The sequence below is a fragment of the Saimiri boliviensis genome, chromosome 13, assembly GCF_048565385.1.
Source record: "Saimiri boliviensis isolate mSaiBol1 chromosome 13, mSaiBol1.pri, whole genome shotgun sequence".
Classification (NCBI taxonomy): Eukaryota; Metazoa; Chordata; class Mammalia; order Primates; family Cebidae; genus Saimiri; species Saimiri boliviensis.
Window position 1 is genome coordinate 60,375,055 of NC_133461.1, and position 15,896 is coordinate 60,390,950.

General features: G+C 46.3%; 1 protein-coding gene and 1 long non-coding RNA gene across 24 annotated transcripts in view; one reads left to right on the forward strand and one right to left on the reverse strand.

Annotated features, from left to right (window-relative positions):
- Window positions 1-15,896, reverse strand: part of DLGAP1 (DLG associated protein 1) — a 966,546-nt gene that overhangs the window by 94,275 nt on the left and 856,375 nt on the right. The window lies entirely within an intron of this gene.
- The window catches only part of LOC120361650 (uncharacterized), a 36,651-nt gene continuing 26,114 nt past the window's right edge, over window positions 5,360-15,896 (forward strand). The window contains exons 1-2 of one of the 4 annotated variants that reach the window (XR_005577804.2): window positions 5,360-7,807; window positions 9,520-15,610. This is a non-coding gene — a long non-coding RNA (uncharacterized LOC120361650). Of the gene's footprint in view, window positions 15,611-15,896 lie in introns of all 4 variants that reach the window. The other 3 variants (XR_012513177.1, XR_012513176.1, XR_012513178.1) reach the window with 3 other exon arrangements.

Here is a 15,896-nt window from a genome sequence, read left to right on the forward strand (position 1 = left end):
ACCATGCCTGGCTAATTTTTGTGTTTTTAGTGGAGATGGGTTTTCACCATGTTGGCCAGCATGGTCTCGAACTCCTGACCTCAGGTTATTCACCTGCCTTGGCCTCCCAAAGTGCTGGGATTACAGGTATGAGCCACCATTCCTGGCAAGAGTGATGTTCTCAAAAAGAATGATATTTAAAATGAAAGTGGAACTTCCAAAAAAAATGATGCTCCATTTTTATCACTATTACTACTTTCCTTTGCTCTGATAAACTTTATTGTTCATTTCAAATGAAATGATTTTTTTTCCTCATCTGGCTGAAAGGACTCCCATCCCTTTTTGAGAGAGTTGCAGAACCACAGCTGCAGATTTCAGTGACATTTTCATTCGGTGGATACTATAGTGAACAGAGAGACCAGAGGTTGGTATTTACATTTAAGAAATTATATTTTTTTAAGAAAGACTTTATGGAGAAAACAAATAGCACATTCCAATCATTTCAGCTTTAGCTCATGATTACCTACATTTATACTGAAAGATAATGTGGCTGGTTGTAGAGCTCATGCCTGTAATCCTAGCTCTTTGGGAGGCCAAGGTGGGTGGATCGCTTGAGCTTAGGAGTTTGAAACCAGCCTGGCCAATATGGTGAAACCCCGTCTCTACTGAAAAACAAATTAGCTGGGCGTGGTGGCAGTTGCCTGTAATCCCAGTTACCTAAGAAGCTAAGGCAGGAGAATTGCTTGAATCCAGGAGACAGAGTTTACAGGGAGCCAAGATGATGCCACTGCACTCTAGCCTGGGCAACAGAGCAAAACTCTGTCTGGAAAAAAAAAAAAAAGATGCAATCTTTTTTTTACTAATGCAAGTGTTGCAATCTTCAGGAAGGCCTGGGCCAGAAATTATTTTATTCTGCAGTGGTGAAGGTGTCCTGGCAAATGATCCAGACTCTCTGGCCACTCTGGTTATCCTTCGTGTTTAACAGCACACAAGTGTTAGGTGGCTACGAAACAGATGTGGGATCAAACTCTCTTTTTGTGCATTTTTATTGATAAACTCTTACCAGCTAAACTAATGTATCATAAACCATAAAACTACATAGAGAAACTATTTAGCAGTTCCTGATTACTGCATTTCAGAAATTCTTTTTTTTTTTTTTTTTTTTGAGATGGAGTTTCGCTCTTGTTACCCAGGCTGGAGTGCAATGGCGCGATCTCAGCTCACCGCAACCTCCGCCTCCTGGGTTCAGGCAATTCTCCTGCCTCAGCCTCCTGAGTAGCTGGGATTACAGGCACGTGCCACCATGCCCAGCTAATTTTTTGTTATTTTTAGTCAAGACGGGGTTTCACCATGTTGACCAGGATGGTCTCGATCTCCTGACCTAGTGATCCACCTGCCTCGGCCTCCCAAAGTGCTGGGATTACAGGCTTGAGCCACCGCACCCCAGAAGTTCTTTAAAACATGAGAGAGCAAGTCATAAGGAACCACAAATAAAAACACAATAGCACAACGTAATTAAACATACAGATATAGATGCAGATATACCAGAGTCAAACAATATCTTTTTGCTGTAAACATGTTGCTACTCTAAGATATTGTTACTAAGCACAACTATTATCAAGCAAGCTGTGATTTGATCAGCCTTGAGAAATGGCAGCGGCTACCCAGAACTCATAGGGAAAGCAACCCTGGATTTGCTGTGAGTTCTATCAGATGGCCTCTTCTTACTGAGCTGAAGACTCTAAGAAAGAAGGGCTGTCTTGGATCCACTGTGGAAAATCTGCTGAGGGCAAAGTTCTTATGATATGGTCCAGCTGCTCAACAGTTGTTCAACAAGCCCTCAAAAAGAAGGGCTTCATTTATTTATGAGACAGAATTTCCCTCTTGTCGCCCAGGCTGGAGTGCAGTGGCACAATCTTGGCTCACTGCAACCTCTGCCTCCTGGTTTCAAGCAATTCTCCTGCTTCAGCCTCTGAGTAGCTGGGACTACAGGCATGTGCCACCACAATCGGTTAATTTTTTTGTATTTAATAGAGACAGGGTTTCTCCATGTTGGTCACACTGGTCTTGAACTCCTGACCTCAGGTGATCCAGCCACATTGGCCTCCCAAAGTGTTGGGATTACATGCATGAGCCACCATGCCCTGCCAGAAGGGCTTTATTAAAAATATTTTTAAAAATCTAATGGGGTTGGCCGGGCGCGGTGGCTCAAGCCTGTAATCCCAGCACTTTGGGAGGCCGAGGCGGGTGGATCACGAGGTCAAGAGATCAAGACCATCCTGGTCAACATGGTGAAACCCTGTCTCTACTAAAAATACAAAAAATTAGCTGGGCATGGTGGCGCATGCCTGTAATCCCAGCTACTCAGGAGGCTGAGGCAGGAGAATTGCCTGAACCCAGGAGGCGGAGGTTGCGGTGAGCCGAGATCGCGCCATTGCACTCTAGCCTGGGTAACGAGTGAAACTCTGTCTCAAAAAAAAAAAAAAAAAATCTAATGGGGCTGACAGAAGCATGTTGGAGCTGGCTCTTTTCACCTTGCTAAATCGATTGTGCACACCTCTTTCTACCTCTGTATTCAGTTACTTTACACTGTTAGCTTGAAATTGACCTTCGTGTATTTACACCATGGAGACCAGCAAATGTCTGAAAACAGCAGGTTTCCCCCTGCTCAGAGAGCCCGTTGTTAAGCATTTCCAGCACCCCTCTGTGTGCAGAGCTGAGTTATTCAAAGCCTGCTCTGCAGAGTAGTGCCCGTTAGCAAACTGTGTCACAGTGCATGGTGACATATGCTATGAAAATTGAGTGTAGGGTCAGGCACTGTGGCTCATGCCTGTAATCCCAGCATTTTGGAAGGCTGGGGCCACCAGATCACCTGAGGTCAGGAGCTCGAGACCAGCCTGCCCAACATGGTGAAATCTCGTCTCTACTAAAAACACAAAAATTAGCTGGGTATGGTGGTACATGCCTGTAATTCCAGCTACTCAGAAGCTGAAGCAGGAGAACTGCTTGAACCCGGGAGGCAGAGGTTGCAGTGAGCTGAGATGGTGCCATTGCTCTCCAGCCTGGCGACAGAGCAAGACTCTGTCAAAAAGAAAGCAAGCGAGCAAAAGACACGGTGTTTCATTTGCAAGAGAAGAAAGAGGGGTTTTCAATTATTTGGAGGGCTTTTGCTTAGAGGATGGCATTTGTATTTGTATAAGTTCCCAAAGGAACAACAAAGGTAAGAGCTCAGAGAAGCATAAAGAATAATTCTGTCGGGTGTGGTGGCTCACACCTGTAATCCCAGCAAAATGCTCACACCTGTAATCCCAAAATGGGAGGCCAAGGCAGGCAGCTCAAAAGGTCAGCCTGACCAACACAGTGAAACCCCGTCTCTAAAATATTAAAAATACAAAAAAAATTATCTGAGCATGGTGGCACGGGCCTGTAGTCCCAGCTACTCAGGAGGCTGAGGGAGGAGAATTTCTTGAACCCAGGAGGTGGAATTTGCAGTGAGCTGACATCGAGCCACTGCACTCCAGTCTGGGCGACAGAGCAAGACTCCATCTCAAAAAGAAAAAAAAAAAAAGAATAATTCTCCAGTCATTGATTGTCCATACATGGAATATGAGGACCTCATAGCAGAGGGAGTTCTCAGTCCCTGGACCTGTTCAAGCACAGGCCAGCGCATCGTTTGGCTGGGAAGGTACAGCAATTGTACCAGCATCTGATGGGGGCTGAACTAGATGACAAGATTTCTTTCAAACTGGAGCTTTTATGGCTTATGATAATGAGTGAAACCTAGACAAGAATTTGCAAAGTGGCAGAGGGGGGCTCCTACAGAGAGTGATGCTAAACAGCTGAAGAAAGAAGCCAAAATAGGAGGCCAGAGAAAGAGGTCCAGCGAGGCTGGCAGCAATGGTGAATGCTCTGGCATCTTGGGAAAGCATCTGGCACTGATGAGGACAAAATGACTAATAGACACGTCTACTGCTGCCGCTTCCAGCCAGGCAGACCCCAAAGTGGTGCAATTAACAGTGCGTCGTGGGGCTCCTGCTCCTGGTGGTGATGTGTTATGCAAGCCGGACTCTCCAACAAATGCCAGCAAACCAGCGATCTGGCTGGAGTTCTTCACTGGGAAAAAACTCTGGCAACAACAAAGATGATGAGATGAGATTTAGTCCAGACGTGTGACGTGTCATTAGATCTTCCTAATCGCCAGAGAGCAAATCCTTACTTTGTGCTAAGAACTTAATGGACATGAGGCCGGGTGTGGTGGCTCACGCCTGTAACCCCAGCACTTTGGGAGGCGGAGGCGGGTGGATCACGAGGTCAAGAGATCAAGACCATCCTGGTCAACAAGGTAAAACCCCATCTCTACTAAAAATACAAAAATTAGCTGGACATGGTGGCACGTGCCTGTAATCCCAGCTACTCAGGAGGCTGAGGCAGGAGAATTGCTTGAACCCAGGAGGTGGAATTTGCAGTGAGCTGAGATCGCGCCATTGCACTCCAGCCTTGGTAACAAGAGCAAAACTCCGTCTCAAAAACAAACAAACAAACAGACAAACAAAAAATACAAGAAACTAGCTGGGCATGGTGGTGCACACCTGAAGTCCCAGCTACTTGGTAGGCTGAGGTGGGAGGATCACTTGAGCTTGGGAGTAAAATAAATAAATAAATAAATAAATAAATAAATAAATAAATAAATAGACATATGAGAAAGATCCCACTATCCCCACTTGACTGATCAAAGTGTAAGGCTCAGAGCAGGCAACGGACATCCCTAACCCATCTAGAGATTCAGCAACAGAGTTAGAGGACTCAGGGCTCCAAATCCCATCTGACCATTAACCCAAACCACCTTTATTTACCGCCCCCCACGCCAGCAAACACTTTCTGTTAAACACCTCCTCCACTAAAGCACTATGATTTCCACCAGAGACTCTTTCATGCACGGCCCTCCTCACTCTGCAAGAACTCACCATAGGTTCAGTGAATGAATGAATTTGGAGTGGTCAACAAGGGGTGCACCACTGCAATTTTTAAAACATTGAAGGAGAGAAATGCCACAAAACAAAATGCACGTGGAAAAATCACTACCTTATTTCAAAATATTTACAGCTTCACATTTCCAGGCCACCCAAAGTGTGGCGGTCAGTGGTGAGGAGGCAGCGATCAGAGGCTGTTGGGGTGGGGCATACGCCAGGATCCTCGCCCCACCCTGGGAGGCACAGGGCATTCCAGTCTTCTCTCCCAGTTACATCCTCCACGGAAACCACAAAGATGACGCGCTCAACTTTTCTTAAAGCAGAAAAAAGTATGCTTGTGTGTGTAAGAGGAGGAGAGGGGGAGTGGACGAGGGATGGAGGGGAGTGCAATAATTCCTGCAGTCCTAAAACACGCCAGTTGGTAGTTTCTGGTATTCCAGACACTTCCTAATGCCAGACAAATGCCCCAAGCCTCGGCATGTCTGGCTTAGAGATCTATTCAACTGATAGCAGCCGCCTCTTCTGGGGAGAGCAGATCTTTCAGAAAGCGCTGGCTGCACTGCTGATCAAACCCGACATTGTTCTCAGAAAGGAGGAAGAATGGAAAGGTTTGTTTCAAAGTCACAACTTTATTATTTTTTAAGAGGCACCCAAGTTGTTTTAACAGGTTGCTACAAAACTTGGGTTTCCTGAGTGGAGGCTGTTTTGCACAGTGTATCTACTGTATAAAAATCCAGGCAGGGAGGGATCAGAAAGTTAGAGTCATTACAAAAAAAAAAAAAAAAAGCCCCAGGCACTTGATGCCTGGAAATGATGTCAGACGCAGCCACTCTTCTGTTAGAACTACAACCAAACAATGCGCAGGCGATCCACAGCGGCTGCCCTGCAAATGTCAGCGCCAGCTCAGTCTAAAGAGCTTGAAACCTACCAAGTCGAAGGACTGTGCTGTACCTCTCTCGCCCACATTTTCCCCAAGCGCTCTCAGGAACCTGGCAACAGGTAACGTGGCAACCTTTAACTTATAAAAGGGCAAGTGGCACAATTTCAGGGAACGAATGGACTTTTTTCTTTTAAGCCAGCCTCTCCCCCACCACTCCCACACCCCACTCCCTCCCAACCAAAAGTCTGTAAAAAAAACAAAGTATTGCCGCGGGCAGTCCTACTCTCGAGTGTCCCCTTGTGGCCAAACCTGGAACATCACTTCCGTACTTTGCAAGCTGCGGCTCAGCTACGAGGGTAAGTCGGGCACTGGAAGGGGTGGGTGGAGGCCTTTGCTGGACTTGCCTTCCGAAAAGCTCAGCAGTGGAAGTCATGGCCCAGAATGGCTTAGTTTTTCACCTTATCACCTTAACAAAAACTTCCCCTTGGCTGCAGGGTTAAATCTCTGGGTTGGGGCTGGGGATTTTCGTTTTGTTTTTTTTGTGTGTGTGTGTCTCGCTCTGTCGCCAGACTGGAGTGCAGTGGCACGATCCCTGCTCCCTGCAACCTCCACCTCCCAGGGTCAAGCGGTTCTCCTGCCTCAGCCTCCCGAGTAGCTGGGACTACAGGCGCGTGCCATCACGGCCGGCTAATTTTTTGTATTTTTAGTAGCGACAGGGTTTCACCATGTTAGCCAAGCTGGTCTCGATCTCCTGACCTCATGATCCACCAGCCGCGGCCTCCCAAAGTGCTGGGATTACAGGCGTGAGCCACCGCGCCCGGTCTCGTTGTTGTTTTAAAGCAGCAGCCAAGGCCATGTTTTTTAAGGTGGTGAGTTACACAGAGCAAGAACTGCTGTAGCCTTTTCCACGCGATCTCTTTCACCACATCCCAGTCACAGCCAACGGTAGGGTGGACGGCAGTGAGGATAAACAGCCCGGAAACTGAGGATTCCTGCAGGGCGGGACTGGCATTTTCCATTTTTATCTGAAGTTGTCCTTTGAATGCAGACACCTTTCTCTCAGGCCAGACGCACTTCTAATTTGTATTGCTGGCTTCCAGTTAGCCTATTTCGAGGATTACTTGGGATTTCCAGACTGCAGGCCCAGCTACCCAGAGAATGTGCCTCAAAGCCTCACCTCAACGCTTTTATCTCTGTGTGGGGGAAACACCCATGAAAATGCCAACAGCAGTATTCCTAACCTGCCTTCTTCCTTTTGGGAACTGCTTTCTGCGGCTCTCTCTTGTTACAGAGGAATGATTGCAGCTGGTTGCTCTGGCCACGCAGGAGGGGAGGGGCAGGAGGAGAGGGCGTCCATTCTGTCTCCCTCTGGCTATGTGAACTGGAACCTAGGAAGGGGGTTCAGATCAAAGTAACTGCTCCCTTCAGAAAGTTCCATTCATTAACTAAATTAGAGGAAATCAAATGGTGTTTGGAAGAAGGTCATTTCAGAAGGCCCAGGGCCAGAGGCTGAGGTCTAAAACTTCTCATCCGGACTTTTATTGAAGTTTGGCAATAAGTTAAATAAGAAGTTGAAGGCTACCATATGTAATTCCAGTTGTTGCCTGAAATCAGTCATTTCAAGGGAATATCTATTTTTTTTGAGACAGAGTTTTGCTCTTGTTGCCTAGGCTGGAGTGCAGTGGCGCCATCTCGGCTCACCACAACCTCTGCCTCCCAAGTTCAAGCATTTCTCCTGCCTCAGCCTCTCAAGTAGCTGGGATTACAGGCATGCGCCACCATGTCCAACTAATTTTGTATTTTTAGTAGAGACAGAGTTTCTCCATGTTTGTAGGCTGGTCTTGAACTCCTGACCTCAGGTGATCCGCCCGCCTTGGCCTCCCAAAGTGCTGGGATTACAGGCGTCAACCACCATGCCTGGCCTCAAGAAAATATCTTGAAAGATCACAGACTGGGAAACAGGCATGGAAAAAAAAAAGTAAGTAGACATTTGGCTAGTATGTGCCTAGACTGCTTAACACTAAAGATGAAAGACTGAAGGCTCTGAGTAAGAATCATTTGACCAGTAGCTCAGGTGAGTCATAACTTGCACAGAACTAGGGCACATGTGTTGAAGTCAGGAAGTTGAGAGCGTCAGGCTTACTAATTTGCAAGGACGGGGTGTTGCTTCCAGTAGGGAATGTGATCAAGATTTCACGGCTCATTTTTCTCAGCTTTTCCAACAGGTGCAATCAAGTCATCCATGTACACAAGTGACTGCCCTGGCAGTTACATCTGTTAGGATTAAATTTCCATTTGTTCCATTACTTTATATGAAGTGATTTCTACTGTTGAGTCAGACAGATCACTTCCTCTTAGACCTAGGGACTTTTTTTCAACATTTTTAACAATGTGTGTGTTTTTCAAAATGTGTCCCAGCCAGGTCTGCAGGTCTTCCTGGGTTGAATGGACTGTTTACAGAAGGGGAAGATTCAGGGCCCAAGGTCAGGGTTACAGAATTATATAAGGTTTCCTGTTTGGGCAGCTGGTCTAGCAACACCTCAGGTTGGGGCAAACCGGCTCTTGTTGAGAGATAGCATGCCCAGGAGGCTAGGGTGGGCAGACCAGTGCCAGGAGCAGGGAGGAACATTTTTCTTTCTTTCTTTTCTTTTTTTTTTTTTTTTTGAGACCAAGTTTTGCTGTGTCACCCAGGCTGGAGTGCAGTGGTGCAATCTCGGCTCACTGCAGCCTCCGCCTCCTGGGTTCAAGCGATTCTCCTGCCTCAGACTCTTGAGTAGCCGGGATTACAGACACCCGCCACCACGCCTGGCTAGGTTTTGTATTTTTAGTAGAGATGGGGTTTCACTATTTGGCCAGGCTGGTCTTAACTCCTGACCTCATGATCCTCCCGCTTTGGCCTCACAAAGTGCTGAGATTGCCGGCTTGAGCCACCGAGCCCGGCCTGACAATTTTCTTTTTAATCTTTCATCATGCAGCTTTCATTTCTTATTGACTGTCACTCTTCAGCAGTATGTTCCTATATTCTCTGTTAGGAGAACTTTTTTTTTTCTGGCCAGACTGAGAGAAAGGAATGAGTTAAGGGATGGAAGAATGACAAGGTCAGGCACTGTTGTCTGTCTGATCCACAGATGTAACCACAGCACACGCGTGGCTCACAGTACTAGTGTGGTAAATGCTTGTTACACAAAGTTATGAACAGGGATGAGAAGGGACTTCTGGAGAAAAAAAGGGACTAACAATCAGGAAAGGGAGGTCATTGGGGCAGGAGTAAAGTGAACACCTCAGCAAAGCCACTTGCTGTGACCTCTGATGGTGCAGTGTCATGTCTTGTCACCAGGGCCCCCTCGTGTGTGGGGCTGGCTAAGTGCTGTTATGATTGGCCAGTGTTTGACAGGGACCTAGCAGGCCAAATCCTAATCTACCGGTCTCTGACATCAGCTAGTCCCTTGGGTCATGCACCTGATGTCTCCCAGTGTCCCCGCTTGCCCTCACCCATGGGCCCTGGGCAAAAGGACAGTGGGAGGCGCCCGTGACACTCACTGCCCTTTTCCTGTGCAGCTGTTTTTCTTCTTAGTACTTTTCACTCCTTGTTACTCTTTTCTTTGTTGTTGTTCTTGCTCAGCCCACACAGAACTAGGAACCTTGTTATTCTTTGACTGATGTTTCTGTGCTCTGTCTGCTTGCACACAGATGGATATCTGAGGAGCCAGGGAACTTTCTTTACCTCCTGGTATCATTCCATGAGAATTACTAGCACCTGCACAATGGGGCCTTAGAGAGAGGAATAAAAGGAAAAATCTGGAATGGAACCACATGACGCAACAGCCTACTCGGACTCCCTGCCCAGCTGCTGTATGTCTGGGAAACAGAATAAATAGCACTTGAGCATCCCTGACTTTGGGGCTGTGGAGTAGCTGGTTGTATCACGGTATTCGTCTCGCTTCAGAAAGTGGGGTGGCAGGGCTGGGCATGGTGGCTCACGCCTGTAATCCCAGCACTTTGGAAAGCTGAGGCGGGCGGATCATGAGGTCAGAGATCCAGACCATCCTGGCCAACATGGTAAGAGACAAGAGGAAAGAAACAAAGCATTTATTCCACCTAAAGAAAAACCAGTTGCAAAACCTAAGAAAGCTTCTACTGAAACTAAAATTGATGTGGCCAGCATCAAGGAAAAGGTTAAGAAAGCAAAGAATAAGAAACTGGGAGCTCTTACTGCTGAAGAAATTGCACTTAAGATGGAAGCAGATGAAAAGAAAAGAAAAGAAAAAAAAAGTAACGCACACAAAACTCCTTGACTGGAACTATCTCCTTTTGTAAAGGATTTAGAGATACCAGGCATTAATTAGTTGCCTTATTTGTGAGAAATTTTCTGAGTTTTGTTCCTAGAACAGTGTTCTTTGTAAGTTATTATATTTTCTTTGAAAATTTTATACTATAACATGGTATGTATGTCTTTGTATACATTATGACCATTGTGATTATCCATTAAATGATCAAATATAATGATGTCTCAAAGATAAAAAAAAAAAAAGAAACCCCATCTCTACTAAAAATACAAAAAACAGCTGAGCATGGTGGCATGTGCCTGTAGTCCCAGCTACTCATGAGGCTGAGGCAGGAGAATCATTTGAACCCGGGAGGTGGAGGTTGCGGTGACCCAAGATCTTGCCACTGCACTCCAGCCTGGTGACAGAGCAAGACTCCTCCGTCTCAAAAAAAAAAAAGTGGGGTGCCTGTGCAGAGCGAGTGGCCTGTGTATGAACCAGGGTCCATCCCATCCAGTGAATCTGGTCAGACTGAGTCCTCAGCGAGACTTCGGTGTAGACCCATCAGTAGCCTCAGTTCACTGGCAGGCTCGCTGGACTTTGGAGAGAAGGCTAACCCTCCATCAGGGCAGCCCACTGCTGCGGCTGCCCGAGGAACCGAGGGCCTGGAGCCAGGACTTGACCTGGCTCAGGAGCTTTTGCACAAGGCTGGCTCAGACCTCCAAACCTGGGAAACAGGATGCATAGGGAGGTGAAGTAGAAAGAAAATACATCCACCATTCCTTCCTGTTGGTGTCAGCATGATGAGGAATAATCACCTGGATCTGGAAAGCTGGCGTGTGGGAGGCCGCAGGCCGCCCTGGTCTGTGCAGTTAGGCACTTCATTATTCATCCTTCTCCTTTCCTCCGCCCTCCCCAAATCCCCATTTTCAAAGGGAAACCAGAAAAAACTATCTGGGTTAACCTGCGTAATACTGTTTACATCAGCCCACTTGGCCCAAAAAGGATACCAACTCCTTATGGATGCTCAGATAACAGGATTAGTGCTTTAAAAAATTATGCCTCATTCATTATCCAACTTTGTCACTGATAGAGAAGGACACAGATTCAGAGAAGAACTTATGCCTGTGACCTCAGGGCTCTTTCCCCACCATTACTCTAAGTGTCCCTTAAAGACGGCATTTATGCCGGCGCGTTGGCTCAAGCCTGTAATCCCAGCACTTTGGGAGGCCGAGGCGGGTGGATCACGAGGTCAAGAGATCGAGACCATCCTGGTCAACATGGTGAAACCCCGTCTCTACTAAAGGTGCAAAAAAGTAGCTGGGCATGGTGGCGCGTGCCTGTAATCCCAGCTACACCGGAGGCTGAGGCAGGAGAATTGCCTGAACCCAGGAGGCGGAGGTTGCGGTGAGCCGAGATCGCGCCATTGCACTCCAGCCTGGGTAACAAGAGCGAAACTCCGTCTCAAAAAAAAAAAAAAAAAAAAGACGGCATTTATTTGTTTATTTTTTATGTATGTATTTGAGACAGAGTCTCGATCTGTCGTCCAGGCAGTTGTTCAATGATGTGATCTTGTATCACTGCAACCTTCTGCCTCAGCCTCCTGAGTAGCTGAGACTGCAGGCGTGCGCCACCACACCTGGCTAATGTTTGTCTTTTTGGTAGAGATGGGGTTTCACCATGTTGGCCAGGCTGGTCTCAAACTCCTGACCTCAAGTGACCCACCCACCTCGGCCTCCCAAAGTTCTGAGATTACAGGTAGGAGCCACCATGCCTGGCAAAGACTGCATTTAAAATACTATTCTGCTGGGTTTAGAATTTAATGATAAAGCGGCTGGCTTTATTAAACATTCAACGAATGAAGAGGAGGATGGGGGAGTAAAGTGGTGATTTTAGTACTGACCTCACAGGTTGTTTTTATTTAGTTTTGGCAAATGACAAGTACCTAACAGAAAGGTAGTGTGTATATGCATACATATATATATATATATATATATATATATTTTTTTTTTTTTTTTTGAGAAGGAGTCTCGCTCTGTCGCCGGGCTGGAGTGTAGTGGTGTGATCTCAGCTCACTGCAACCTCTGCCTCAGCCTCCTGAGTAGCAGGAATTACAAGCACATGCCACCACACCCAGCTAAATTTTTTATTTTTAATAGAGATGGGGTTTCACCATGTGGGCTAAGATGGTGAAACCCCGTTCTACTAAAAGGGAACCTCGTGATCCGCCTGCCTCAGCCTCCCAAAATGCTGGGATTACAGGCATGAGCCACCGCGCCCAGTCAATTTTTTTATTTTTTTAAGAGACAGGGTCTCGCTCTGTTGGCTGGGCTAGAGTGCAGTGTTGTGATAACGGCTCATTGCATCCTCTAACTCCTGGGCTCCATCGATCCTCCCCCACTTCAGCCTCTGGAGTAGCTGGAGCCACAAGTGCACATCACCACAGCCAGCTAATTTTTAAAAAACATTTTGGAAAGACAGGGTCTCACCGTGTTGCCCAGGCTCAAGGTCAGATTTCTTAATATTTCTGGTATTGTCTCCTTTCAGAGAACTTTGAGTTCTGGGTGTTCATTAGTTTATCACCATGCGTGTGATTCAGAAACAGTCTTTGTTTTTGTTTTTCGAGATAGAGTTACTCTCTTGTTGCCCAGGCTGGAGTGCAATGGCATGCACAGTCCCAGCTCACTGCAACCTCCGCCTCCTGGTTCAAGCAATTCTCCTGCCTCAGCCTCCTGAGTAGCTGGGATTACAGGTGTGCCCACCACCCCCAGCTAATTCTTGTATTATTAGGAGAGGTGGGGTTTCACCATGTTGGCCAGGTTGGTCTCAAACTCCTGACCTCAGGTGATCCACCTGCCTCAGCCTCCTAAACTGCTGGGATTACAGGCCTGAGCCAACGTGTGTGGCCAGAAACATTCTTTTTATTTGTTTTTATTATAATGGTAATAAGTGCCCTAGTAGGGGATTTGAACTCTCTCTTTCCACAGTGTGTAATGATGTCTATATACATTACAGAATGGAGTAATCCTTTTTTTTTTTTTTTTTTTTTTTTTTTTGCGTCTCACCCTCTTCTACCTCAGCCTCTGGATTAGTTGGGATTACAGGTGCCCGCCACCACACCTGGCTAATTTTTGTATTTAGTAGAGACGGGGCTTCACTACATTGGCTGGGCTGGTCTCAACTCCAGCAGGTGATCTGCCCTCTGACTCCCAAAATGCTTGGATTATTTATTTTGCTGTCTGTGAAGTCACACTGTAGCCTGAGGGTAGTGGATAGGAAAGGAGAGGAGTGGGGAAGAGAGTAGTGGAAAAGATAAGCTAAAACACACACAAACACACACACACACACATACACCCTTGCACACAATCTTGCAAATGTTAAGTGTTTACCTGTAAGACCACATCATATTACACCATTCTGGGCCAGAACCAGTGGCTCAGACCTGCACTTCAGGAGGCTGAGGCGGGTGGATTGCTTGAGGTCAGGAGTTCGAGACCAGCCTGATCAACATGGTGAAACCCCCATCTCTAATAAAAATACAAAAAATAGCCAGGCATGGTGCTGGGGGCCTGTAATCCCACCTACTTGGGAACCTGAGGCAGAAGAATCACTTGAACCCGGTGGCAGAGGTTGCAGTGAGCAGAGATCGCGCCATTGCACTCCAGCCTGAGCTGCGGTGTGAGACTCCGTCTCTAAATAAATGAATAAAACAAACCTACATTCTTTACTCTGGCCCACTATAATTTGCACTGACAGGAGGGCAGCTCCATGCTAGGTCCAAGCTGGGTGCCATGCTGATTTGACGCTGCTCAGGACACTGGTCTAAAAGTTTGTCTGCAAGCACTCACTCTTCATTCATTTCAGCTTTGTCTAGTACACTTTGGAAACCATTTCCCACTCAGCAGATAACTGAGACAGTGCACGGAACATGGTTGAATTAAAGAATAAACGGGTTGGTAGACAAATAAGTTTATGAAATGCAGAAATAAATAGATCGAGCACTAGATATGTTTATTATCTCAGACAAGCATGTCACTGCCTCCTGGTGTGGATTTGTATTTCAGTTTTCAAAGGAACCGTAGAAGGTACAAGCAATATGATTTGATTTTGGAGGAATTTCCAGCATCCTAAGTCAAAGATGCTATTAAATATCAATTCTGAAAAAGCAACTATAAATACTGCAGATCGACTAAGGCAGAGAATGCGAATATCTTCTGCGTGGTAGTGTGCTGGCCTGTGATTGAGACTTCACGTGTGTTATGGGCGCATGGGGGCAGCTGGTTGCTCATAATTAAGATTGCTGTTACCGCTGCCTGTGTTCCGAAGAGAACGCAAGAGGACAGAGCTAAGGTACAGAAATGCGGAAAAACTTGCAGAAACTAGAGCTGGTCTTTGGATTGAAATTAATTACCAATAAAGGGCTGGGAAATGGATGTAGGGGAGGGAAGCATTTTGATGGCCCCTGCTCTGAGGTTCAGCCCATTTGCAGTTGCTGATAACCTTGTCAGGTCACCAGATAAAGGCAAGTCTTGTCGCCCTCAGGCACCTGGCTGTGAGGTAATAAAACGGTTGCCTTATCATCTAAAGGTGGAGTTAGTCAAACCTCAGCCCAGGGTAATTATAGTAAACTGAAATTGCCTGTTCTTTACAAAAAAAAGTGGGAGGGAGAGAGAAAGGAAGAGGGCTTAAGGCAGGAAATTGTATTTGTCTTTCACTTTGGATTTAAAAAAGAAACGAGCAAAACAGCAAGAAGTTTTCCAGGGAGTGAGAAAAACAGCCCGGCTAGACTCCCCTCACCCCGGGTTAACAGGATTGCTGACAGATCAGGCCCACGTGATGGTCAAGAAAAGAGGCTCAAGCTGATGAAAATCCAAGAAATCTTCTTAGGAGCCTTCCTTTCTAAATGTAAATGACTGAGTCATTGCTTTGCTAAGGAGAGAAGGAAGTTACAGTCACACCAAGTGACTCATTCATTGCTGTTAGCTCCGGCAGTTGGATAAAAAGTTTTAGCAAAAGCAGCAACAAATGTGCTTTAAATACTAGCACAGTAAGGGAATTCCTTTCTTTCAGGATGAATGCCATCCACACAAAAGAGCTCCTGTTGACATCTCATTTACAATCTCCCCCAGGACACAGACAAGACCCTTTCAATAAAGCCGGCTCAGAAACACCTATTGTTCAAAATCTTCAACTCGCCACAGGCTACCACCACTCCCTATGGCTTTGCAAAATTAAAGATTTAGAAGAAGGATGAGGACTGTAGAAGCTCTGAAAAGAGGCAGGAATAAAGTCCCTTTGACCTGATGCCGTCAGAGCGTGCATGAAGAAGAAAGTTAATGGTATTTCCATTTATATCAGAAGTGCCTAAGAAATGCGTGTGACGTTCGTGAACTAGTGATTGTGAATTCCAAATCTGATGCCAACTTTATGTGTAAGGAAGCTAGCTCCTGCCAGCATCATTGCTGAATGACCCGTTCCCAGCTTACAAAAGCCCGACAGCTGCAGCAAAGCACCAGGTGAGTCTGATAAGGGCTGCCTGTTTCCCTGGGGATTTCAAGCTTGCCCGTCCTTTCCACGTGGAATCTTGCGTCTAAGTCCTAGAGCCCACTCCTCCCCACTGATTCCCTCCTTTTCATTTCTGCCATTTCCCTTCTTTTAATAAAACTTGAACATTTTCTGGAGTTACATAATGTTTTTCTTGGGATGTAGTTCAAATTAAGGAGCAGATTTGTATTAAAAAAAAAAAAAAAAAACCACACAAAGAAGAATCAGGCATTTCTCAAGTGGTGCTATCTTTACCCT